General features: G+C 39.2%; 1 long non-coding RNA gene across 1 annotated transcript in view; it reads right to left on the reverse strand.

The window, feature by feature from the left end:
- Positions 1-1,897: 1,897 nt before the first annotated feature.
- Positions 1,898-27,719, reverse strand: part of LOC118012459 — a 117,431-nt gene continuing 91,609 nt past the window's right edge. The window contains exon 4 of the long non-coding RNA XR_004679712.1: positions 1,898-2,166. This is a non-coding gene — a long non-coding RNA (uncharacterized LOC118012459). The remainder of the gene's footprint in view (positions 2,167-27,719) is intronic.

The following is a 27,719-nucleotide window of genomic DNA, read 5'->3' on the forward strand; positions in this document are numbered from 1 at the left end:
GAAGCACTATTTTCCTCCTCATTAAATTTATTGTAGTTAATGAAATGAATAATGGTCACTTTCAGTTTTAAAATTCAATGTATATCAATCAATACCTGCTTTGTTAAATCACTGTCCTACATTGATTTGAAAGCTTTCATACTTACAACACAGGTAATAAGTAATAAGTTGTGCAATGATTTCTAATTTTTATTTTTATTTTATTTTTATTTTTTATTTTTTTTAAGATTTTATTTATTTATTTATTAGAGAGAGAGAGAGAAACAGTATGAGAGGGGAGAGGGTCAGAGGGAGAAGCAGGCTCCCCGCCGAGCCGGGAGCCCTATGCGGGACTTGATCCCGGGACTCCAGGATCATGACCTGAGCCGAAGGCAGTCGCTTAACCAACTGAGCCACCCAGGTGCCCTGATTTCTAATTTTTAAAGATTAGAATCTGCTTGGGATATAAGACCACTTAGCCTACCCCAAACAGTTATCCTTAAACACCATGGTTATCATTTTTCCTAAGTGCTGGCAAAAAAAAAAAAAAAAAAATTCCTTTGATTTTTAAGATTTAATCTAGTTCGGTTATTTTCATTGCTGATTATACTTTAAAATTCACCTCAAATTATTTTTGAGCCTATCTGCTAGATGCTGTACTAATGGCTTTACATGCAATACCAATGAGATTGGTCCATCTGCATATAGAATGATCCTGAGAACCACCCCCAGAACACCCTCAGCATCTTCCATCCGCACATGGAAAGGATTAAAATATGAAGTGGTGGGTGGTCCTGGGGCAGAGGCTGGGAGGGCCTGGCTGCCCCCACACAGATGCCCAGCAGCTCCTCCCAGCCTGTTTCTAAAGGGCAGGCTGAGTGGTCGGAGCAGCTGTGACAGCCCCCAGATGGTCCCCTTGCTCAGGCAGTGAAGCCCCCAAAAAGGCTAACTTACTTGCTACAAATACCCTTCTTATGTTCCCTGCTGTTAAGGCAAACACTGGTGTTTCTATGCTGAGGACTTCTTTTCCCTCATATCTAGTATCCCAGAGTTCAAGCTGACTTCTTTTACAGTTGGTCGTTCCACAACACTTAATTCCTCAGCTTCAATAAAGTGTGCTTAATGCAGTTAAGCATGCCCCTTAGAAATAGGTAAAGACTTAGAGCTTTGTTTTATTAACAAAGCTGTTGTGGGCTGAACTATGTCCCCCCCCCCAAAAAAAAACACACAAAAAACCCAATATGTTTAAGTCCTAAACCCCAGTACTTCAGAATGTGACTTTATTTAGAAAGAGGCTCTTTATGGAGGTAACCAAGTTAATAGTAGGTGATTAGGGTGGGTCTTGTTCCAATATGGCTGGGGTCCTCTTAAAAAGAAGAAATTTGGACACAGAGACAAACACAGAGGAAAGATGGTGTGAAGATACACAGAAAGGGCCATAAAAAGACACCAGAGAGGATTGGAGTGGTGCTCCACAAGCCAACGAATGCCAAGGATTGCTGGCAAACCACCAGAGGCTAAGAAGAAGCAAGGAATGATTCTGCTACACGTTTCAGAGGGAGCATGGCCCTGGGACACCTTGTTTTCAGGCTTCCAGCCTCCAGAACTATGAAACAATTAAATTTCCATTGTTTTAAGTCACCCAGTTTGTGTTACTTGTTACAGCAACCTTAGGAAACTAATACATTAACCAAAATTCTTTTCAGTCTCCTTTTTTGCTCCCCATTATTATTTTGTGAGTTTGACTAGTAGGAGCTGAATGGTTGTTCTGATTTTCACTTTTAGTAAATTATCTTTTCTTGGCCTCAGAGATGGAATTTAATCTTAATTCCATTGCTGCTGCAAATTAAGGTGTAAAAAGAGTTCCACTATTAAGAGATCCTCACTTCATGTTGTAGGACCTAAGGAAGTTTAGTGATAAGATCCACAGACTCTGGCTCCTACAATGCCTTGGTATTACAGCCTCAGCACAAAAGGCAATTCTCCCTCCCTCACCCTCCAAATGAACCAGAGTTTAAATGACAAAAGACTTACCATTATTTGCCTGACAAATCAGCTTCTGCCACTACCATCTCGCATCTGCAAATCTGCTTGTCACTACATCCAGAGGAGAGCTGGGGATATCTCTAGGCTTCAGGGATGCTTCCAGCAGCAGTAAGATTCATCTCCACATTATAAGCCATGTGCCTGTAGGCATGTCAGTGTTCCCAGTTACACAAAAATCTAAGTGAATTAAAGACACAGAGCTCTGTTCCCATCCTTTCTAATAATACTAGTGAAAATGTAATAGAAAATGAAGCCAATCTTACAGCCTCTAATTATAGTGAGGTTCTTTTTTAAATTTCTGATTATTTCAATATCTTTTTCTAGGTCAAAATATTTATTGTAAGACCTCTCTCTCATAAAATGCTATCAAACCATTCATTTATTTATCTATTTATTCAACAAGCAGCTATTAATACATAAATAAACACCAACCATTTCTTAGGAGCTTACTATGTACCAGGCACGGTGCTGGGTGCTTTACCTTATCACTTTTGACTCTTCATAACAACCACATAAGGTATATACTATTAGCCCATTTATGGAGAAGAAGACTAAGTGACATTCACCTGCCCAAGGGTCCATACCCAATTTACATAGTCAATACTTGACACCAAATCTCTGACTTCATAGTCTATAATCTTAACTATTCAGCTATTCCGCCTCTATTTAGTGCTCATTAGGTGTCAGCTATTGTGCTAAGAACAAGGGAAAACAACATTTTTTTTCCCCAACAGCTATATTCCTTGTGGTCAAGGAACTGACAGTTTAGGGAGGGAAAATGATAAATAAGCATCACTTTAATATAGAGTCTGATAATCCCAGAAATAAAGTTGTTTAGGCTGCTATAGCTCATATCAAAATCTCTTAATACACAAAGCCAAAGACTCTCCCCTCTATGGTATTTATTTAAAACAAGGATCTTCAAAAGAAATATTTTAAATGAATGAAAGGAAATAAGAAAATTAAAATATGTACATATGCTGACTTGGAACTCAATCTGAAATAATCCAGAAGGCCAGCATATCTAACCCGTCTTGGCAAAACTAGGAAGCAGTTATAAAGTCATAAAGATAGTGTGATAAGAGCAGCCATCCCCTTTCTCTCCTGGCCAAAGCCTCCTGGAAGAGGACACGGAGTCTGTCCTCTCTTGCCTCCCTCTCTCAGACGGATTCCAAATCCCCATCAGGAGTCCCCTTGCTGCCATCAGAGAAGAAAGCATCTGTTGTAACCCAGAACAGCACGCATTCCCAATGTTCAAGCTTTATTCAAATCTTTGCTTGTCTTTGGCCTGATTTGTTCAAGCTCCCTAAGGCTGAGGGTTCCTGCTAAATGCTGCCTATCCAATTATCAGCCATATGCAACCTTGTGGCATTTTGCAGCTGAAGCAGACCTTAGAGATCATTCCCCTGAACCTGCTCATTACTCTGTCACCCCTTGCATTTATGCAATGAGTTTGTTCTGTTTAATTTGTATTTATACAGTTGGTGCTTTGGTAGTATACTTAAGGGTTTTTCCTCGATGCATTTTCTTTCTCAACTAAATTACAAGATCCTCAAGTATGGGGAGTGTACGGAGTATGAAGTATCTTTGTATTTATAGTTCTTTCCAATGGTTTTCATACAGTGGGTGCTCAGTAAAAGTTGTTGAGTAGACAATCCAAAATATAAAAAGTAGAATAGTCAGAAAATACATTTAGAAGATCTTTTCTTCATTTAGTTGAGCACCCCACCTATTCCCCAAAGCTTTTCTAAACTAATTAGGGCAGAATTCAAAACTGAGTTTGGACCTGGGTTACTTTATCTTATAGTCCTATGAGATCGGTTCACATTAAACATTTATCCCTGTTACTCTGAACTTTTTGGTTGCCAGTAACAGAAACCCACTAATGATTAATTAAGAAAAATAGAATGAAAAATACCAGGAGGCTACAAGGACAGGAAATAAACTGAGCTTTAGGACAGGGCCTCCGATACCATCAGAAACACCTCCCAACTTTCATCTCTGCTCCCCTTTACATATACCCTTTATTCATCTCCAGCTCCATATTTCTATCTCTCTTTCAGATAACTATATGAGGGAAAGCAAGGTGGCTAGCAGGTACTGAGCCTACATGCTGCAGGTGCACCCAATGAATTTTTTTGGCCCAATTCCAAATTTCCTAAGGAAGGGTCCCTGGTAGACCCAATTTGTGTCTTTTGTCAACCTCTGGACTATGACCAGAAACACAGGATCATGCAATATCTTGATTATTTCCATTCTAATGAGGAGAGAATTTGATAAGAGAGATTTCCCAGATGAGATCAGGTGCGTTCAGGGTGGTATGGCGTAGACACAGATGAAACCTTTGTTATTAAAAGCTGACATTTAAAAGTAAAAAAAAAAGAGAGAGATTTCCCAGAAAAAAGAAAAAAAAAAATCAGACCTAGACAGAAAAAAAAAATCAGTCAGAATCTACTGTAATTACTATGTCTATATAACCAGTTACTCAAGTTCTCTAAATTCTAAGTCAGAGAATAAAGTCCCAACAACTTATCTCTTGCACACAGATGTGCTCAAATGTTATATGATTATTTAGAAGAAGTAACAATTTAGTAAATGTGTGCAGGTGATGACAACCATATGAATGATCATAAGTTGTTCTTTTTAGGTCTTTGACTCATGTCTCAACATTTTATTCATTTATTTTCTGTCTCAACATTTTATTTAATTAATTAATTTAAGTGTCTCTAAATCCCTCTTCTAATTCAATTTCCTTCTTTACCTTCTGAAATTAGTTGATTGCTTAAGGGATAATTTGACTTTCTTCTAGAATCATAAAGATAAAGTCTAATCCTAGGAGAATTACTAAGTCCTCTAGAGAATTAGAGAATTTCAGTGGTGTAGATGCAGCCAGAGAGCAAGATTCATAAATTTCTGTCATGCTGTAACTTATAGGAACAACCACTGTGATATTTTCAAGGCCCCATGAGCTAAGAGTTATATAGAGCCCCATGAAAATACCCCAACAACCTAACGACCAAGTCCAGGCAAATTCTAGGAATTTTCCTCAACCACATATTTAACATAACAAATTCCACAAAGTAGCCTAGAGAGAAAATGACAAGTATACAAGACCCAATGTTCTTTGAGTGTAGAAAATTCTAGCATGAGAAACTATTTTTTGTGAGACCAGGATAATATATATGCAGGAACCAGCTAAATGTAACTGAATGAGTGTTCTGAAGCAAGACATTCACTGTGAATAATGTGCCCAAAACCTCAGGGTTCCAAATCTTCCTTCCCTACAGAGACTTGTATTTGCCCATTCATTATTTGGAGCAGAGATGACTGACTGTGGGACCCTCAAATCATGCATAATATAAAGAGACTTATTTCCCTCGGGCTTCCAGATTGTCAGGCGAGGCCATCCAGGGCATGATGGCATTAAAATCCAAATAGTCACTGAACAACAAAATGTATTACAATTTGATCCAGTCCAGGCCAGTCAAGGTCTCATTATACAGGCCCTCAGGGCTGAGAAGAGGCAGGAGAACAATGATGAAAATGTACGTTGCCATGGTGTCCCTGCTGCATCCCCTGGTTTCACAGGGGTGGAACTGAGTCCCTTTGAACTAATTTGGTGGCAAGCATCTTCTTGAATGATTCTACATCCCACACTGATCATCATAAATTCTTCAGGTTTCCTAAGTGATCTTTTCCCAATCCCAAAATGGACTTGCTTATTGTAGCTGAGAGAGAAAAGCAATTTTACCATGAAGTATATGCAGTTTTTGCCATACGGGATTATTAAGAGAGAAAAGAGAGCATAATCAGGAGCAGAGTGACACATTGGGAATAAGATCAGGGTTCTCATCCTAGCTCTGTTACCAAATCCCAGGGTCACTTTCAGAAAAAGCCTAAATTCGCTGAACCCTCACTTTATCTTATCTAAGATGTACTTGAAGTAGAACTATTGGGGTGCCTGGGTGGCTCAGTCAGTTGAGCGTCTGACTCTTGGTTTCGGCTCAGATCATGATTTCAGGGTCCTGGGATCAAGCCCTGCGTATCAAGCTCTGAGCACAGTAGGGAGTCTGCTTGAGATTCTCCCTCTCCCTTTGCACCTACCCACCCCCACACACTCTCTCTCTCTCTCAAATAAAAACTTAAAAAAAAAAAAAGAGGCACAACTATTTTATTTATGACCAAGAAAGGAAAAACACAACCGTTTATGACTGCAATATGCCATGGATTAAAAATGCATCCTGATTGCAGAGATGTTAAAATATGAAAAACATATTTTAGAATCAGTGATAAATGTATAATTGAGGGGTGGAGGTTTAGCAAAATAGTTACTTCTGAAAGTGGTCCTCTCTGGTTGCTTGCTCTTTTCAAGAAATGACTATGGGAATTGTTGACTTCCCTTCTCTCTGCAGCTGCACTTAAGCAGTTGAAAATAGCTGCAGAAAGGAGAGGAGCAGGGCTTTTAGGGAAAATGCACTTCTGTCGGGTAGTTGTAGAGTGTCTCTGAATCACTTAGGCATTGGAAAGTTAAATTCCTTGCCTGTTTTAAACAAAAGCCAAAGTCAGGGATTTGCCAAAGGTCAGCTCTTGCTCCCTGCTGACCACCCAACTTTCAAAGCACTTGTCCTCATCACACTGGAATCACCTCACTTCCAACATCTGCATTAGTTACCTCTTCCTTCCCCCTCACCCTCTCTCCCTTCCCCTTTTCTTTCCTTTTCCTTCCTTTTCCCCAGCTGTCAATATTTATTAAGCACATACTCTGTGTTTAATAAATCACATATAAATAAATAATAGGCACCATGTGACCTGTCTTCAAGCAACACACTCATCTTGAGTGAAAGGCAGCAACACTTGAAATGCAGTGGGATCAGGTAAGCCTTTCCCAGGAGGTGACATGAAAATTGAGACCTGAAGCATTATTAGGAGAGTGTCAATTCATACAATAGATCGCATCAGAGCAGAGAATTGAGTGCTCTGGTTAACCAAATTCTGGTTAACTGAACTCAAAAACATTTGACTTGCACGCTTTCTACTTTCTCCCATAATCTAAGCTGATTTTAACTCCTGTCCAGATCACTTTTTACACTAGCCAATCAAGTAGCCTCTCTTCCACCCTATCAATCCTGCTCCCTTGTTGTCCATACCTGCTTAGCTCTTCCAGGTACCTAAAGTGCCTTCTCTCCACACTCTTCCACCCAATTCAACCTATGACTTAAAGAGCACCTATTATGCATCTCAGCACAGTTTTCTCAGAGGAAAACTGAGATGCAGAGTGGTTTAACAACTAGCCTGAGGTCACACAGCCTGTAAGTAGCCATGCAGAATTCAGACCAGGACAAATTGTCCCCCAAATCCCTTCTCTTCTCACTACACCACACTGGCCAGCATAGCTACAGCTCTTCTTGTTTCAAGGCCAATCTCAGGTCGTACCATCCCCCTGAGTTTCCCTCTAATAGTTGTAGCAGATCTTACTTTCCCTAGTCTTTCTGTACGCATTCCCTTAAGCTTCTTATAGACTGACATTGTTTTTAAATGTGCATACGTATTTTTCAACAAAATTGTAGACAAGTTGTGGGCAGGAGTTATATTGGGATTTGGGATTATCGATGCATGACAGATAGCAGGTTTTTCTTTTTTGTACATGCAGGTTGTAAGATCGGGATATTAACAGTTTGAAGGAACTCTTAGCTGGGTTCCAGGTAAGGGACAATTTTGGTGATACCAGGCTACAGAAGCTTTCAGAGGCACCAGCCAGACCAGTTTTGCTCTTAATTCAGTTCTCCTTTCAGGCAGTGCCATGAACTTAGTAAGCATTCACTGGCAATGGGAAATGAACAAAAATTAAGGATATAAAAGGTTTCCTGAGTTTTGAACTCCCTCCTAGAGCAACCAGACCAGAAAAGTATCCCTCTTTGAATGCAAATCAAATGCCATTTTGGATGAGAAATTACATTTTTCCATTGAAATTTCTCAGGATGTGAATTCTCAAGTGGATCAGAGCTGACATGTATTATTGGTTTTTATTCTTCCCCATACCTAAGTCACTCCCAGGGTGTTCACAAGGCACTTAGAGAAGTGCATTCACCTCACCAGGCTACCAATTGATCATTTAGTACATTATTACATAACTTATTACCAGTAAGTGGCAAAAGCACAGAGCGGAATTTGATTCCTTATCATTATTTGCATGACATATATAGCACACTTTTCTCCAGGCGCTGTGCAGAGAATATTTAACAAGCCACATTAACTTCCAAGCATCTAGAATTATACAGCTGAAAACAAAGGGAGCAGAAGAAAGAGCAGGAAAGGTAAAGGGTGAGATAAGGGAAAATCTGACAGAGAGAGAAAGAAAAAAGGCAGATAAAAGCAAAATCAAGTCCTAAAGGGAATGAAAGAGTATATTCTAGCTACCTGGGAGTGATGGTATCCAACGGACCACAAAACAAAACTACCTAAAGAGTTCCACTTGCCCCATGTCCTTTAGGGTGGAGGTCAATTTGTTGACCTGGATAAGAGACTATTTGGCCTAGGAAATTAGAGCAAAAAGTATTTCCACTTTGTCATGAATGTGTTAAAAGTTGAAGACTGTGAGCATAAGGAAAACTGTATGTGGACTCCCAAGTACAGAGTCTATTATGTAGTTATATGGATACAAACCATCCAAAGTATAGAGCATGAACCCCTGAAACTCTCTTCTTTCTTATTCTAAGAGTAAGAATCACCCAGAGTGACTGTCTATATCCTCAATCATCCAGGATTTTTACTTTAAATATATCAGCTTTTGTCAGTTTTTACCAGAATAGGCTTTTCTCTAGAATATTTCCTTATTTTCAGCATTTTAATTGCCCTTTCACACACACACACACACACACACAAACACACACACACGCTACCCAGTGGTCTAGTGAATGAAAAGCAGAGGGTTATGATATCATACAGTGATATCATACAGGGTTATCATTTCCAGGTGACTGGCTACACACACAAATATATACAGCACATGACTTTGTATTGGATGGGTAGACCTACTTTAGAGGTTGGACATTTTTCACTGATCGCATTTAAATATATATTCTAGACGTGTCTCAAAGACTATGTCAACTTTCAGTATCCCCCAAACCCCTAATTGAGGCCATGTAGGGCCTGCATCAGTTCATAAATATCTCTCTAATCATGTACGATTCTCATTACCAGGACATAATCTTTCCAAGAAAATGCCAAGAGAGAAGAGACAACTTGAAGAGATTTGGCAAAACTTCTCTGGTCATTTGCAAGAGATAAACGTTTCCTTTACCTCATTAATTCACATTTTTTGGCATACAGAATGTGCATTATCCTTGTAGTTATCACCAGCCTCAAAAAACCCTGGAAATTTTGTGAAAAAGCTTAATGGCTCATGCTATAAATGGCAAAATTCCCCCAGCTGGCATCTGTCACTTGCTAGGGCCAATCGCGGAATATTGCCTTCCAGATGAAAATTAAGCTGGAAGATAAAATGGGAAAAGCATCACAAAGTGCCTTGTAATCACCAGATATATTTGGGAGCAGCTTAATTTCCATTTGTCTAGGCTTTCCAATATTTACCACAGAGTTTTCATTTGGGAATGGGAAACCAGGCTTGCATGATAAATAATAGATACGTTGTTTCAAAGGATGGTATGTACAGTATCCATTCTTTAACCATCCACATATCCTTTCAGCAAATACATGTGGAATATGTATTGTGTGTGCTTCATATTTTGGAAGATATAAGGAAGAGTAAGTCATATACTGTCCCCAAGGAGCTTACAGTCTTCTTTGGGGGTGGGGGAAGACATAGAAAAAAATCTGGTTATAATCAAAGGCAAACAACTTACATCAGAGATATACCTCTCCACTCCACCTTTTTCCTTAACTATGTTGAGAGACAGTTTAGGGATAGATAGCATCTCCAAGTTCATGATTTCAAATCATAAGGGTGAATCCACTGGTACCCATTTTAAAAATAAACTATTATTTATCATTTTTGTATGTCAGTTTGTTGAAATGGAGACAAGAATGTACAAAGCATATTCATGGAAACTTGTGTTGTCAGTTTTATCTGCAGCATAGGGAATTTGTAGAGTGTTTTAGAAGAAAAAGCCTGAAAAGATATGGTATATCCACATTGTAGAGTGTCTTTAAAGCAAGGTTCTGGCTGGGTTTACTTCAGTAAGCAATAGCTGCTACTGAAAGTTTTTAAACAGGGCCAAAGTTCAAAAAATAATCTCATTAAAAAATGAATTCATATATGCATGAATTATGAGCAGGGGATCTGGGGGTTAGGTAACCAGTTAGGAAGGTATTATATTCTTGATAACCAGTGATAAAAGAATGAACTAAAGTAGTAATAGGGAGAAAAAAAAATGGAGTTTAGTTTTCATCGCATTGAGTTTGAGTCAATGGGTCATGCTGCAGGAGAAAATATGAGCAAACAACTGGAGATGTAGGCCTGAGAAAGATCATTGCCATGATAGAAAGTTTGGAGGCATTTTTTAAGAAGTTTCATTCTTAGAAAGACTACAGATAGCTACAGAGAGAAACAGGAAGGATCAAGAAGGAGCATCCTCATTTAGGAAGAAGGAAGAGGACCAAAGGGTAGGTCTTAATAGCAGTAAAGGAGAGCCAAAGGAGCATAGGAACATGAAGCATCACAAAGTTCAACTGAAACTTTAAGAAGTATATCTTAGTCTGTTTGGGCTGCTATAACCAAATGCCATAAAAACAAACATTTATTTCTCATAGATCTAGAGTCTTGAAGTCAAAAGATCAAGGTGCAGTATGGTTGGGTTCTTGGTGAGAACTCTTCCTGGTTAGCAGATGGCTGCCTTCTTGCTATATTCTCAGAGGGATAAGGAGCAATCTCCTCTCTGGTATCTCTTCTCTTAAAGGCACTAATCCTATTCATGAGGGTTCCACCCTTATGTTCTAATTACCTCTCAAAGGCCTCTCTTCCAAATACCATCACATTGGGGATTAGAAGGGCTTCAACATTTGAATTGTGGGGGGACACAAACATTTAGTTTACATCAATGTGGATGGCCAAGGCATCTCACAGTGCAAAGAGAGTACAGAAGTCAAGAACTCAGAGGAAGTAATTTGAGTTACAGACTATAAGATGTCAGTGATCACAAAGAGACCAGTCTGATCAGAATACTGAGGTTGGAAGCTAGATCCCAGGGAGTTTGTGAGTGTCAAAGAGGTGAAGATGGCAGGTGCAAACTAAGATGTTTGTTAGCAAAAGCAAAATGAAGAGATGGTATCAGAGTCAAGGGATCCAGGGGAGTTTGCTTTTTGACTACTTGTTCCTTCAGTTTGTGTGTCTGTTTTTAGTTGATGGCAACTTGAGCATGTTTGTCAAATGGAGGGGGATGCTCAGTAACTCTAGAGAACATACTGGACTAAAATTTAAAGGGAATAACCAGCAGAGCCAGATCCCAGCAGAAGCAGAAGGCAATGAGATTGAGACCAGTGATGAAGCAGAAGGATGCCTCTTTCCCTGGGATTAGAGGACAAGAGTGGAAAATGGTTGAAAATACTGAGAATACTGGAAGAGAAGGTTCTCTCACTCACGACAGTAAAGTAGGCCCCAGATAACTCTAGAGTCAGAGGATGATGAGGATGATGACCAGGCTCAGAGAGCCTGCAGAAGGCAAGACAGTTTAGAACCAGGACTCAGCAGAATGTGAGAGAGGACTAAAAAGAGAAAGCAAAAGCACTGCCAAGCAGCATGGAAGGCCCCACTGCGGTAGCTAAATACATTTCATTTAAAGCCCTGGGATTAGTTTTGTGACTTACTCTGTGGATTGCCAGCAGCCCTTGAACAAAAAGGAAAAAAAACAAAGCCCACAAAGTGACAAGGTAGAACTATTAGCGGTGTGTGCGGCTGTTTGCCAGCATCCTTTGTAGCTGGTGAGAAGAGCAGAAGGTCTGGAGGTCAGGGAGATCAATAGTGAAGGTAAGAGTGTTACTGAGATTTTTAGCATTGAGGTCTACTCTGGATAGGAAGATCACCAAGGCCCAGATCATGTTCTGAAGGGTAATGGGAGAGATGGGTGTACATAAGGTCAAGTCTCTGCACTTCATCCTTCTTAGAAATATGGGTTACAGATATGGGAAAATTTCTCATTCCTTTTGAGGTAGATCAGCCCTTGGTATCCAAATTAATCCAACACTGCCCCATCCTCCTATACAGATCAGGAGGATATACCTCGATGGCTACTAAGTTGTCTTGTCAGAAACTTCCACACTAAACACTGATCTTTGCCTCACCAAGACAGCTCGGGCATAGAAAATAACTGTGGTTATTTAAGAGGCAAAGCTCCATAGTCACTGGGAACAGGAGAGAACAGTAGTCAGTAAGTCTTTGTGAAGAATCTAGATATACAACATGAACAGGAGTTTTGACCCTTCAGGAAACTTCCCATGCTCTCTCTCTACATGTGCTTTATAGTATTTTCTACAATATTCCTTTAAGTATGAGGGCCATAGCACATACTCCAATTAGATAAAGCTTCCACCAATAAAGAAGTGTCTTGTTTCATTAGATTTGAGTTCATTCAGTTGCCAATAACATTTTGATTTTCAGCTGAATAAACAATAAATCCAGGAGGCTATTTAGATGTATGGTACACTTGAAAGAAGCTTTTTAGGACACAGAAGCCAAAGCTGTTTACTCTAACATTAAAAAGATAACGTAGCTAGGCTGAATTAACCCATTTAGGGATGCATTTCTTCCCAAGGGAAACTACAAAGTTATTCTTCACAAGGAGGCATTGCTGCCCCCACACAATTACACACTGGGGATCAGATAAAGTGTTACTATACTTATCACTCTGAACTACAAAGCCTTCATATAAATCCAATTACCCACTTAGATAACCAAAGAAATGTGCTTTTTAGGGCAAATAACCTATTTCAGAGAAAAAGTTATTTCATGTAAAGAATGCTATATGAAAGAATGAAATTAGAACAAGTCTCTCTCTCTGCCTCCCTCCCTCCCCTCTCTCCTTCTTCCCTTCTCACCATATGGAATATGGGACTGGCTGCTGGCAGGGCTCTCTCTCAGGGGGCTGCCTTCCAAAGGTAGCCCTCCGGGCTGGCATGGATCACAGGCTATAGCAGAAATTGGGTAAACAACACAAGAGTCAGTGGGATCCATTCTTCTGCAGTGGAGGCATGAATGTTGACTGATCCTAGGGTCAGGGGAGGTAGTTATGACCCAGAACCCACTGATGGGGGTTCTAGTTATAAAAATTTTAGAGAAGGAAAACTGCTTGAAAATACTTCAAAAAAATAAATCAACAGTATCTCACTGTGTCTGAAGGGGAGCTGACTATATCACAGAGTTCTAATGATAAAGACTTCTACAGTCTGATTGGTCAATCACTGGTCCCTAATAAGCACTATTCAGTTCAACCTCCCACCTTGGTCCATGCTATTTTGTTCAAGGGCTCTTCCCCTTCCCTTGTCCTCTCCCCGCACCCCTCATCACCCCCCTCACTGCAATACTTACTCAGACTTCAGCAGTTCCAAACTCAACAACTCCAGTTCTCAGCCTTCTCTTCCCCTCTAAAACCTTCCTATCACCTATTGTATGCCATTCACATGTCCCATATTTTTCGGCACCATAATGTCAGTTTATATATATATATATATATATCTTGACTACTTAATTGCATTGTGGTTGTTCAGTATCATAGACTTTGGCTCCACCCCCATTTAAAGTTACTGAGAACTGAAACCCTTTTTGGGTTCAAAGACACACTTATATAAATGCCCACAGTCCACTAAGTGCCCTTTTTGGTTCATGGATAAATCAATCCAACTTCCAATCCAGTGTGATGCAAAAAAAGACAGCAGAAGAGCACTGCTCTTTTGTCAATGTTTGAATTAGTTTGCCCTAGATGAAGAAATCAAACTCAGCTCTGAACATAGTAGGACTTAGAAGGACAGGTGTTTCCTGGAGGCCTCCATGAAGTCAGATATAGAGACCTGAGGACACTCGGGGTCATCTTTGAATAAAATCCACACTTGCTAAAGGTCTACTTTGTTTGTCTCACCCTCACTATCATGGTGCTGCCATGACAAAAAAGAAGGGGTGTTGTGACCAAACCTGTTGCTGGACTGATGACTCTGTGAGAAACAGAATATAGAAGTGTGGCCCAGCAAATTTCCTTACTAGAAACTGGGTAGATTCTTGGGAACTAATGTATAAACTGCAGCTAACCCTTGGTTCTGGGTTTTTCTCCTGTGCAAGATTCCTCTGCACTGACCACTGAATCCTGAGTAATTCTTCATGAGCAACTGAAGGATTGTCCACTCATGTCCTTATTCACACACATACTGCCCGTGTGCTCATCCCACAGTAAAAAGAAGCAAAAGTAACCTCAATCAAGTCCTGGTCATCATCTACTACAATCTATGAAATGACTCATGGTCTTCACCCACCTAAGGGGGATGTGCCCATTCTTGAGACCAGAAAAGTTCATTTGTTCTGACCCTCCAAGACCTTCAGCCTTGATCTTGGAAATTTGGTGGTCTTATTTTCAATTGCTAAGTGCTGCCCAATAACCAAAAACTCAAGCCTAGAGAAAATAAGACATCAGTCTGGATAGCACCATACTTTATCTTAAGACTCAAAGTCTTTCACATGTGACCCTCCTGTAAGCCACCCGACCATGTGGTTTGGAGAGTACCTAAAAATTCCCAACACAATGAAACCACCAGAACCCAGAAGTCTTTTAAAAACTGGGTGAAACATTTCTTTTATCTCAGTTTGCTAAAAAAAAAAAACCACATCAAACACAAGTAAGCACCATTCTCCTAGGTATTCCTTCTTAGATTTTATTTTTAATGAAACATTTGGTATCAAAACATACTTATCAAGTGTTATACCACATATTGGCAGTTTTAAGAGGCAGTTTTCCCCCTCAAAGACCTAAAAGCTTTGGGCTCACATGGCATTACCCAGCTCTTCAAAGTTTACTAAAATAAATCTCAAGAGCTTTGAATGTACTATTTAGAACTCTCTGTTGACTTGGAAACAGCAGAGCATTTTTGCCCTTCTCGTATCTCCTGAGGACTGTTTCTCAAGGGCAGGGAACTCTCCCTCAGCAAAGATGGAAAACAGGGAAACAGCACTTCATGCCTCATAGGCTTTACAAGTGAACCTATTTCTTACCCAGTGGGATTTCTTAGGTTGTCTTCCTCATTCAGCCCCTAAAATGAAGCCCTTCCTAGCTGTCATCAATGGTACCTTTGATCTATGCTCCAGAAGGCCCCATTCTGGCCCTCCTCCAGCCCCACCCCTCCTCACAGAGCAAGAGAGGTGTCAGGACCCACGCACGCCAACTCCACACTTCTAGAAGATGTCCCAGGCACTTAGGAGTCCCGAATTCCCTGCCTAAATAGCCCAAAACTATTTTTGTGGCCATATGACACAGCCCTATCTTGAGAGTCTCCCCATGAGACAGGCACAATTAGAAGAATCAAAGTATGTTAGTAATTTTGAGGATGTAAGATTTATTTAAAAATCATCTCTGCTCATTGTCATAAAATCAGTGAGATTTTAAGGGTGTATGGACCTTTGGAAATTCTCATTCTCTCATTTTATGGTCTAGCACTGTGGGCAAGAGCAGGGAGGGGCCTTGCCTTGACTGGAATCTTACTCCAACTATTAAAGGTCTACAACCACTTTTCTGAAACCCTTATGGGAAGATGTGTTTTGAGGTTCAGAATTCAGGGCATGTTAGAAAGGTGACATAAAATATCACACCCCCAATGGAGTCTAAGGTAGCAGTTCACAATCAAACACAGTAATATTTCTGCAAGAAACACACTGATATTCACACTGTAGTGGACTGAATTGTGTCTCTACACCCCCATTCAAATGTTGAAGTCCTAACACTCAGTAACTCAGAATATAATTGTAGTTGGAGACAGAGTTTTTAAAGAGGTAACTGAGTTAAAATGAGGCCATTAGTGTGGGCCTAATCCAATGTGAATGGTATCCTTATAAGAACAGGAAATTAAGACACAGGCACAAAAGGAAGACCACGTAAAGACAAGGAAGAGAAGACCATCTACTAGCCAAGAAGAGAGGCCTCCAAAGAAACTAACCTTTCTGACACTTTGATCTCAGACCTCCTGCCTCCAGAACTGTAAGGCAAACAATTTCTGTTGTTAAAGCCCGTGGTTCTTTGTTATGGCAGCCCTATCAAACTAATACACACACCAAGTAAAGATAATGAATAACCTTATGTGAGTACAATCAAGTTCTACTCCCAAATGAGTTATGGAAAAACCTCCTGTTTTCAGAATTTTCTTGGCTTTCAGGAGAACAGAGTATGGGCCTGTCCTATCTACAGGCCCATGAACAAGTTGCCTAACCCAGCCAACAGCCTGGAGTTACAAAACTTTCCAAGAACACAGAGCAATCTGTGAGTCCCTTCCATGCTATGGAAATACCCTTAACAGCCTGGCTGTGCATGTTTCCAGGCTGCCCTAAAACCTGGTTTCAGATGAATATGAACCCAGCCAATGAAACAAGTCCTACTGCACAAGGACCCTTTGCATGGAAATTCTAAATCAGCCTCTTACCAGGTCCTCCTAAAATGGCTAAATGCTTCAGATTCTTTGAATTCTGTAGCCTTATTACTCCTTATTTTTGGCATCATTGGGTAACTGACATTCTCTCTCTCTCTCTCTCTGCTATACTTACATTTGGATTGGTTTCTACATTGAATTAAAAGAAGGGGAACAACCTCAGAGCTTCTGCCAGGTAAAAAGCACATATGTGTGTATGTAAAAGAAAAATAAAGTATTTGCAAATAGTTTTATTTAGCAACCAACCAGCTGTCCTTTCCCTACTTTTCCAAATCCTTGATTAGGGCAAGCAGCCAGTTACAAAATTTGAGAATTCATTATTTAGCAGTGGAGAACAAGCTCAGTTACTAAACTCTTTAAAGAAACAGTAAGTATCATTTTTATTCTGGAGTTCCATGTATATCACCTGCTGGCTTTATTTCTTGAGTTTCTTGGTTTTTCCTAAACTGACTAATCATCCATTAAAATTCTACCCTGCATGCTCCTCACCAAGTCACAGATAACCTTACTTTGAAAGACTAGCCTATTGCCTATTACATACTTATATAGCAATACAAATACAAAAAGTAATGATAATGATAATGCTTCCCCTTGCCAGACACTACTCTAACCACTTTTGCATATAACTCATTGAATGATCAGAAGTCTGTTACTGTTATTATTAAGTCCATCTTATTGATGAGGAAACTGAGACATGGAGAGGTAAAATAATTTAGGTTATTTATTTCCAAGGTCACATCCTAATAATAGTAAGTGAGACAACGGAGACTTAAACCCAAGCAGCCTGGCCATGAAGTCCAGACTCTTAGCCAATAACCCTATACCCATCCAGCTGTAAACCATTTCCACAGGCAAACATGGATAGCCACACAATCCCAGTGAGAAATATTACTCTCAGTACATACATGCAGACCTTACAAATGTCTTTTTTTTTTTTAAGAGACTTTTTTTAGAGTGGTTTAGGTTCACAACAAAATTGAGAGTAAGATACAGAGATTTCCCACAGACCCCTTGCCTCCATACACACATGGCCTCCCTCATTATCAACATTACTTATGAGAACAGCACATTTGTTACAAAGGATGGACCTATACTGACACATCATTATCACCCAGAGTCCAAAGTTTGCCTTAGGGTCCATGTTTGGTGTTGTACATTCTATGGGTCTGGACAAACATAATGACATATATCGATCATTGCAATATCATAAAAATATTGTCACTGCCCTAAAAATGATCTGTTCTCTGACTTTTCATCTCCACTCCCCTCAACCCCTGGCAACCACTGATCTTTTATTGTCTCCATAGTTTTGCCTTCTCCAGAATGTCATATAGTTGGAATCATACAAAATGTAGCCTTTTCAGATTGCCTTCTCACTTAACAACATGCATTAAGTTTCCTCAATCTCTTTCCATGGCTTGATGGCTCATTCCATGGTCTGGATGTACCACAGTTTATTTATCCATTCACTTGCTGAAGGATATCCTGGTTGCTTCTGAGTTTGAGAAATTATTAATATAACTGTTATAAACATCTCAGCGTGTGGCAAATTATAGGTCATTTCCTCTTCTGCTATTTCTTTTAATGGGCACACTTCTACTTGCACAGTGGTAAGAATGTTTTTATGCTGATTTAGACCTCCTTCAATATTCTCACTCTAATCAGGACTGACACAATGAAATGAGTCTTCTCTTCACACATATACTTTAAAACATTCATTTAAGTTGTCTTTCTTTCCTTAAGATGCTGACATTTGAACAACAAAAAAAGCAAGCATGTAAATAAAATATTTCAATGGACCTGTTCAAGAAAGCTTTCCAATGAAGTTTCAAGAGAAGAGGGAAGAAAAAGTCCAGATAAAAATGGTAAAACTAAGCACTGTGTAAGAAAAGAAGGTTGGTCAGAGAAAGAAAAACTGATCATGGAGAAGGAAGCTAATGATTCTCTGGAGGAAACAACAGGAAAAAGAACCCAGAATAATGCACATGACATCCAATGCTCAGAAATCTACGCACACACTGTGAGGCATTAAAAAAAGGGAATGTATATGTTAACACAAATATTGTGTTGTTGTTGTTTTTTTAAAATAGGGATAGAGCATGATGTCAAGAATCAAATGGAAATTCCTTCCCCATAGATTCAGAGGAATGAAGTTTTCACATTATTGCAACAGAACGGTACACCTTGTTTAAGGAAACATACAAGTTGAGAAGGAGAAAGATCACTGTGATGTTAATAAGAGAGCATTCACTATAAGATTTATATACTAAATGTAAAATTAAATGGACATCAATATATTGTCCTTATTTATGAGAAAGTCTTATTCTGTCAAAGTCTCAAAGCCTTCTTGTGAGTCTATCTTCCCAGGGTCTTCACACAGAAAATGCTTCCAGGAGCAATTCAGATGGCTGGTTCCTCATCTCATTCACATCTTTACTTAAAAGAAGTTTTCCCTGGGGTGCCTGGGTGGCTCAGTCAGTTAAGCATCTGCCTTTGGTTCAGGTCATGATCTCAGGGTCCTGGGATCGAGCCCAGCATCGGGCTCCCTGCTCAGCAGGGAGTCTGTTTCTTCCTCTCCCTCTGCCCCCCTCGCCCCGTTCATTTTCTCTCTCTCAAATAAATAAAATCTTTAAAAAAATAAATAAAAAAGTTTTCCCTGACTGCCCTATATAAAAGACCACTCACTCACCTCTCCTTGCTTAATTTTTCTCATTTAATAAAACACATTAATTTGTTTTTGCTCTTAGAATATAAACCATGAAAGCAGTGACTTGATTTTGTTCCTTGCTATAGCTATAGGGCCTAGAATAGTGTCTGGCACATTAGCTGTAGATGCTTAATAAATGGTTATTGATGAATAAAAGAATGAATGAAATCCTTATAAATAAAACTGTAAATGTGAATGAGGAGATAGTACAGTTAGGTGGACCCAAAGGGTGTTTGTTCATCAATGAATCCACAGTAATATGAGGAGAGGTTTCCAACAGCAAATAACTGACCTCTATCCATTCCTGACACTGTACTTATTTCTATAAAAACAGTTTGTATGAAGTCACGGTATGCTTTTTCAATTTGCTTTTGTCATAACTGGAGGAATAATGACAGAATTATTTTTAAGAACCTGAATGATTAAAAAAAGTAGAGTAAATATAAATATCTTACATTTAGAGTCCATAAATTTATGGGAACCAACTTAACAGTGGTATGTGAAAAAGGTATGAAAACTTGCAAAGTCAAGTATTTTCATTGCTTATTACCTCACTTACCAGTTAGATCCAACCTGGCTGCTAAATACTATGCTAGACAGACACAGATAAATAAGATACGGTCTCTACTTTCAAGAAACTTGCAGTCTATTTACAAATACATTAGTAGACAAATTTTATATAATGTAGAAATTTCTGGACTTTTAGTACAGCTAATACTGGAGATGAAGGGAGAACAGTTATTTCAAATCTAATGGTTAAAGGGAGAGTTTCTGATGAAGAGGATACCCTGAATTTGGTCTTAAAGGACATGCCCATGTTGGGCAGGTAAAGAAAGATTAGGAGTGCATTCCAGGCAGAGGGAATAGAATGGGCAAGGACAGAGGCATGACACAACTTAGACATATTACCAGTAACACAGTATTTCCAGAGCATGGAATTTCTGAGGTAGAAATGATGGGGAGGCAGAAAATATAGTCAAGAGCTTATTAAAGAATCTGAACTCTTCTTGAAAAGCACTGGGAAGTTAATGATGGACTTTGAGCAAAGCAATGGCTCATGGAGGATATATTTAAAGGGGGCAAACTAGAGAAAGCATTTGGGAGACTCTGGCAAAAGTCTAGAAAGGCTAAGATGGAGGCCTAAACTAACACCATGGGAATAAAGACTGAGAAGAGAGCGCATAAAAGAATATCAAAAGAACTTCTATGCCTAGAGAATGTTGATCATGGGTAGGAAAGGATCAGGTTTAATTCCAGGCTTCCAATAAATAATGAGTTGCTAATACATCCAATACCACCCTTGACAGTGCACTGTTTATAAAAAAATAGAATTTAGATGAGTAGTATTTAACATTTGTCTAATCATTCATGCCATCAGTAGAATATTTTTTAACATATCCCTAAATATGTACATTTCTTCACTTATAAATGTACATATGAACAACTAAGCTATATATTTATGGATCATAGTAAGAATACAAAAATTAGCAATTAGAAATGTGAGATAAAAATATAAAGAATAAAATAAATAGAAATAGAAATTCTAATAATTCTTTTTCCACCAGGTCTAGAATAAGGTAAGGAATAGTTTCATTTCATGTGCACTGGTCTTTTTATTCTCACAATGTTCTGGGGACACTGACAAAGGAAGCACGTTGCAGAGAGGATGGCCAGGATGAGGAAAGATGTGGAGATCACATCAGGTAACTGCGGGCATTTAAGCCAGGAAAGCAAAACATAGGAAAAACAATAATGGCCACCTTCAAAATGAAGGCAGAGGTTATTCTCAGTTCCTCTACCACATGTCTCTCTGTCCTCATAAAAGGCAATACTAGACTGACTAGTAAGATGATACAACCCTGACTGAGGAATAGTTGCTAGAAAGCATTAACACTGTGGTTTTAAAGGTTACTACTTATATGTGGCTCTTTGCTCTTCATGCCTCCAAGCCATCAATGCAGTCAATTCCCCAGGAGCGGATGCAAGAACACCAGCCTGGACTCCTTTCTTTGTATTCTATGATGGTCTTCCAGGAGCATGAATGGAAAAAACAAACAGGGCCATCCTGATGCCCAAAAATGCCCCACTCCAATTCTTCCTTGCTCATGCTCTGGCACTCTTTTCTCCTCCAACTCCTGTTCCCTAGTAAGATTTGGATTTGGGGCAAGGGAGAGAGTAAGGTTCTCCTTATGCCTTTGGACCAAATTATTTGGGCTTTTCAATAGTGTTTTGGGAAGAAGCCAAGCTTAGAACAAAGTTGTTCTGTGTTCTCATTTCCTGTACATCTCCTCAGAAATTCCACAGGCAGGAGAGCTGACTGGTCCAGGGCTGGATTTGAGTACTCCTGAGTCCTCAAGCCAAAGTCTAGGTAGTGATACTTCAACCCTGACATGACTTTCCACACAAGCATATGAGTGCCAGTTGTGTAAAAGAGGGGGAAAACAGACTATAATGATTTAACAGACAGAGAATTTTGAGTTCTTATAGGCAGGAAAAATTTACTAGCAACAAGGCAAAACCAAAAATCACTGTTCCAAAAATGGCTCCCTTTAGAGATGCTAAAATGGATGTTGGAGAGCGAGGACCAACAGAACACTGGGTTAGTAGTAAGAATGGATAAATATTAGACTCAGCTTTGTCAATAATTAGCTTTTATATTGTATCTCTGGACATTGGTACTTGTACTTGATGACCACTAAGAACCCTTTGGCTCTACATTGTATCGTTATACATCCAAAATATGCCTGACACACAGCTCAGAGACTTTTAACTAACTGGGTCATGTTTCTATTTGTGTTTTTTTAATTAGCCTCTTAAATAATTCTACCCTTAAGCCACCGTCCCCTTGTTCACTTGTTCTTTTTTAAATTTTTTTCAATTTTTGTTTGCTTGTCTGTTTCTGGGAGCTAAAGCCCTAGAGCTGCCCTCAGCCCTCCCATAACTGCATCCTAACAAGTGTAAAAATAAACAGTTTTTAAAGAGTATTTCCTATAGTTTCTTCTGATTATGAGTAGCAGACCTAGTTTCAGTGGTTTTAATTTTGCCTTTAACATTCAAATATGTTTTAATCTAGGAATAAATATCAACTAGTAAACATTTTCTTTTCCCTATGTAGCTAGACACCAAACTACATGTTTTTTATATGTTGCTAATGTTATGCATAGGATATATTTACAATATTCTTTTCACTGAATGCTGGACTCTCATTTCCAGAATTTTTTTTAATGCCATGTGTTTCTTCAGAAGAATAAACAATCTTGTAATACATGATGGTTCAATAGAGTTAAAAGAGCTGTAGGCTATTTATAGCAATTAGACCGTAAAGAGAGAAACAAGCCATATGTACATTTATTATGTCCATAAAACATATGGAAATAAATTCTGACAGGGATGGTGGGACTACTCGCGTGTCACATGTCAGCGTGCACCACTGGAATTAATGAATAGGATTTGTCACAATGCTTTCTTTTTGGATCTGGAAGGGTCAAATTGTCTTAATAAATATTAGCCATGGCTAATATTGGATGACATCTTAGGGACAGAGATGAACATGTCCTTACCTCACCTTCCTTAGTTTCCAGTTCTTTCCTAATAATACCCAGGGAGGCAAAGTGTCAACTTCTCACTCAAGCCTTGTTCCACACTCCAGTGCCAGATGAAGCTTCTGCTTCCAAGAGTCTCCTAAGTCAGCAGAAGCAAACCCTATTCCTGGGAAACTAGACCCCAGTTATTAAGTCAATGGCAGAAATACAAGTTAGTTGCAGCTGCTCCTTCACCTGGCAGAGTGGTGCTGAGCACCGTGGCCCTGCATGGTTAAGTCAGAAGCTTTGCTTCTCCTTCCAGCCTACTCTGTGGAGTGCACCATGCCCGGTGCCAGAAAAGAAGAAAATAGAGCAACCAAAGAATCAAAAAATGTGGTTCACCCCCTGAAGGAGTCAGAATGCAAATGAGAGATGGAACATGCACACATAAAATAATTGTGATGACCAAAATTCCCTTATTTATAAATCTCTCATTGAATTTGAAGGAGGATGGATGCTAGTAATAGTTGAATGAACCCTGACTCTTTAACAAATTTAGTATTAAGCAGTGGGTGGGATCCCCATTTAAAGGGTATCAGTGGTGCTTCATGAGAAGGGGAGACAGGGGAAAGCATCAGGGGAAAGCACCCACAGATGCAAGGGCGGGAAGCCAGAGCCAGCAAGGCAAGGCTCTCACATCATCAAAGGGGAACGCTTCCTGAGAAGGAAATCTCCTGCTTCCAAACAGAGAAAGGGGAAATAGACAAATGGAAGGGGTGGGATGGAGGGGTTAAAAGACGTTGTTTGAATGCAAAATGTAAAACCCACCTTCTTCTTTCCTATGTGACTGTTGGTTATAATCTTCATTTCTCAGACATTCTCTGTGGAGTGGATTTTCTTGGGGAAATTGCAAAGACTTGCTAATTCCTCACAGAAGACTTGAGCAAGAAAGAAAGCTAATGCTACTTATGTGGACCTGGTATCTAGCCTATAATGGAAATATCACAAGCAATAAGTTAGCAGGTGTTTGCATTCTGTTGGCCTATTAAGGCTCCATTCAAATTACAACCTAATTCCAGAAACCTCAATTTAAAGTGGGTTCTCTATCCTCTAGGCACCTGTATTCTTTCATCTGTACCTCTTTTGTGGCACTTATTACTACCTGTGGTATCCATTACAAACTACTACTAGGTGTTTGTAATCTCTCCTAAGTTGCACATTTCTTGAGGACATGATGTGTTTGAGGCACCTTTACAATTTCACATTACCTAACAGAGGACTTAAATGTAGTAAATATTTGCTGAATGAATAGTAGATTTATGAATGTTGAAATAATATAGTATACATGATATACATAAATCCTGAAGGAGCTTTGTGTATATAGGTAATCAGACTGAATTGGAATTGGTCAGGCAATGCATTTAGGCAGAGGTAACTTCTGAGCTGGTTCATAAATAAAATGGTGGACTTGGATCAATGTGGATAGTGAACAGCATTCTAAGAGAAAAGAATAGCATCACTGGAAAAAGCACTGACAACCATGATGCATGGATATAGCTCTGTATTTATAACAATCTCTACCCTTTTCCAATGAAGAGGCAAAACTAGACTCTAGTCCTCTTGGGTTGAAGCAGAGTACTGTGAAATGAGATAAGGAATAATAAAAGTTACTAATCTGCCCTGGGGGAAAAAAAGCCATCCACCCACACACATATATTATCTTTTTAGAAAAGGAGTGTAACATATACTAAAAATATAAGGCACAGCCATTAGTAAGCAATTCCAAGAATACTATATGATACCCTTTCAAAAGCACAGCAACCTATTTCCAATGTTAATTTAGTCCATTAATAGCTGGCATAATCCTAGGGCATTTACAGTAGCAAATCCAGAAGCTGCTCAGCTGTGAACAAATGATCTGCTAGACTAAACCAGTTTGTTAGAAACCCACTCGTTTTATTCAGTGTTCAATTATTCAAATATTCATTGAATCCCAAATGCATATAAAGCACTGTACTGAGCAATTTGGGAAACACAAGTTTAAGACAAGATCCTTGTCCTCACAGAAATTACAGTCTGAGATAAGAATTATGTGAGGTATGAGTAAAAGATTTACATAATGTCTGTTATGTATAAATGTAAATAAACCATTTAGGAAGACCTTTCAGAGAAGGGGCCAATCATTGAGCTAAAGTGCTGCATGGAAAAGGTGGCCTCTGGTCTAGGACTTGAAGGAGGGTGTGGCTACGTGGAATTTTAGAAAGAACATTCCAAATCTACAGTAAGGTATTAGTAAAAATACATGGGGGTATAGTTTATTCCTGCAGGGAGCACTAACTATCTGAAATTCTAGACTCATTGGAATGGAAGGGAAATACGGATAACAGAAAACAAAACAAAAAAAGAAAAATGGATTGGGCACAAATTATATAATGGATTTTTCTGCTAGTCCCAAGGCCTGTTCCATGCATAAGACTTTTCCAACAGCTCAGGCAGTCACAAAGATTTTCCCATGACTGGAATTTACCTGCATTATTGAAAACAGCTGTTTGATTTCTCTTGGGTAACTTTCCGATTTATTACCTTGAAGTATGGATTGTTTTCATTTTCAAAAAAAATTAAAAACCATACAATATTATATATCATGATATATCCCTTGAAGATTCTGATACTATCTTCTAGATATTCAAAAGCAAGGAAATTCCATTGGACCACACCAAATTAATTTATTCTGTAAATAGTTAGCATAATCCTATAGCATTTACAGCAGCAAAACCTAAACCTCTGAAGTCAATAAATGAAGGCTATTGTATCAGCCATAATTTACATTTCCAGATTATAGCCAGAGTAATGAAACCCTTTAGGATTATTAAAATGCATTTTGTACACTGTATTTATTACCTGGCATTTCTTATTTATGACTCACAGAAAGACGAAGCTAAATGAAATAAAATACAAACTAAACTTTCACTAGAATAATGAGATCCCATTCACTCTCTTAGCCAAATATAGTTTTATTGGGTTTTAAATGTTTGTGTTGGTTAGATTCTTAGGAGCAATGCTTTTCACTTTACCTGTCTTGGAGACCTTTCTTAAGCAAACTAATTTAGCATAAAGAAAACATTGTATGTAGGTCCTGGAGCTAAACTATATTATTTAAAACACCTGGTGGGCAAAGGTTTATTTGATGTGAAATCGTAAGGAGCAAATGATTTCCGGTCATGATCTATCAATTTTCTGATAGAATTATTAATGGCCATGCTAGGGCTGGCTGACTTGTTGGTCTGACATTTTCTTTTTTTTTTTATTTGACAGAGAGAGTAACAGTGAGAGCAGGAACACAAGCAGGGAGAGTGGGAGAGGGAGAAGCAGGCTTCCTGCTGAGCAGGAAGCCCAAAGTGGGGCTTGATCTCAGGACCCTAGGATCATGACCAGAGCCGAAGGCAGACGCTTAACGACTGAGCCACCCAGGTGCCCCGGTCTGACATTATCTTAATAATTAAGCAGTGCCCTCACTTAAGTCAGAATAGAGTCCTGAGAAAAGAACATGATCCTCCAGCCACATGACTGAATTATTACCATTTCCCATTTACAGAGGGTAGCAGAAATTCTGTTATGGCTTTTCTACTCTCAGAAAATTGTTCTCACTCAAATTAGAACAAATTACAAGAACATGCATTCCTCAAAGCACTTCATTTATCGATGCCATGGCTTTCTCGGCCAGACAGAGAAACAAATGTGTGATCCTCCACTAGGAGATTCTGACTCCATCATTTCTTCTCCAGTGAGTGTTTCCTCATGCCGCACTCTCTTGGGACAGAAGAGGAGCAGTGACATCACTTTATCTATCTAGTTACTTCTCTTACTGATAAAATCTCAGAGTGTGCAAAACTTCCCCACTTCCAGGTCAAATCCTGGCTCTTTCAGAAAATTCCCAGGGTGTTGCTTAGAAAAGCAGCATCCCTTGAGGTGTGGCTGCTTCAGTGCCTCCTGCCATGGTCTATGTAGCTTCACTGGACCAAGATCACATCCACAGAAGCGAAGTGAGCCCTAGAGTCTATGTGGTGGGATTTACACCCTCACTCCATTATTACCAGCTTTGTGATGATAACAAGCACATATTTTCTCTGTACTTCAGATTTCTCATCTGAAAAGTGGGTATAAACATAATACCTACTTAAAATAACTGTCATAAATAATTCATATGGAGCCATAATAAATGAGAATTATTACTGTTTTTTTATGGCTCCTACTTCCTAGTTAGGCATTAGCTTTGAAGCTAAGTCAGAGAGTAATCTGGTTACCTGACCCATAACTGTACTCAAAATTGTCCTTCCCTGAAGGTCATCAGCTTTGGAGCAAACACATGTCCCATGAATTCCCCATCATCAAGATGGCATCATCCATACCAGGGAAGGAGAAGAAGCTCCTGGATGTCCAACTAGGAGATCTGACAAGATGGATACTGATGCAGGATTTTGCCCCTAAGGGCACTGCTGGACTGTTTCAAAGAGGTTACTACCTGTATTACAACAAGTATGTCAATGTGAAGAAAGGGGACATTGCTGGGATTTCTATGGTGCTGGCAGCTACTGTTGTAGTTACAAGGAACTCAAACATGAGGGGCTACACAAGTACCACTGAAGTGGGCCCACTTTGGAGGCACATTCTGTGTTCCTGACCATGACCTTTCCCTGGCACCCTTGAATCCTTTCATATCCTAATTGAGAATTAACACCCAATAAAGGATGACTTGTACAAGGAAAAAAAAAAAAAAGGCAGTTAATATATATGAGTACTTAGAACAGTACTGAACAAGTATTTTTAGTACTCAG

Source organism: Mirounga leonina, unplaced genomic scaffold, assembly GCF_011800145.1.
Source record: "Mirounga leonina isolate KUSES-001 unplaced genomic scaffold, KU_Mleo_1.0 Mir_151, whole genome shotgun sequence".
Classification (NCBI taxonomy): Eukaryota; Metazoa; Chordata; class Mammalia; order Carnivora; family Phocidae; genus Mirounga; species Mirounga leonina.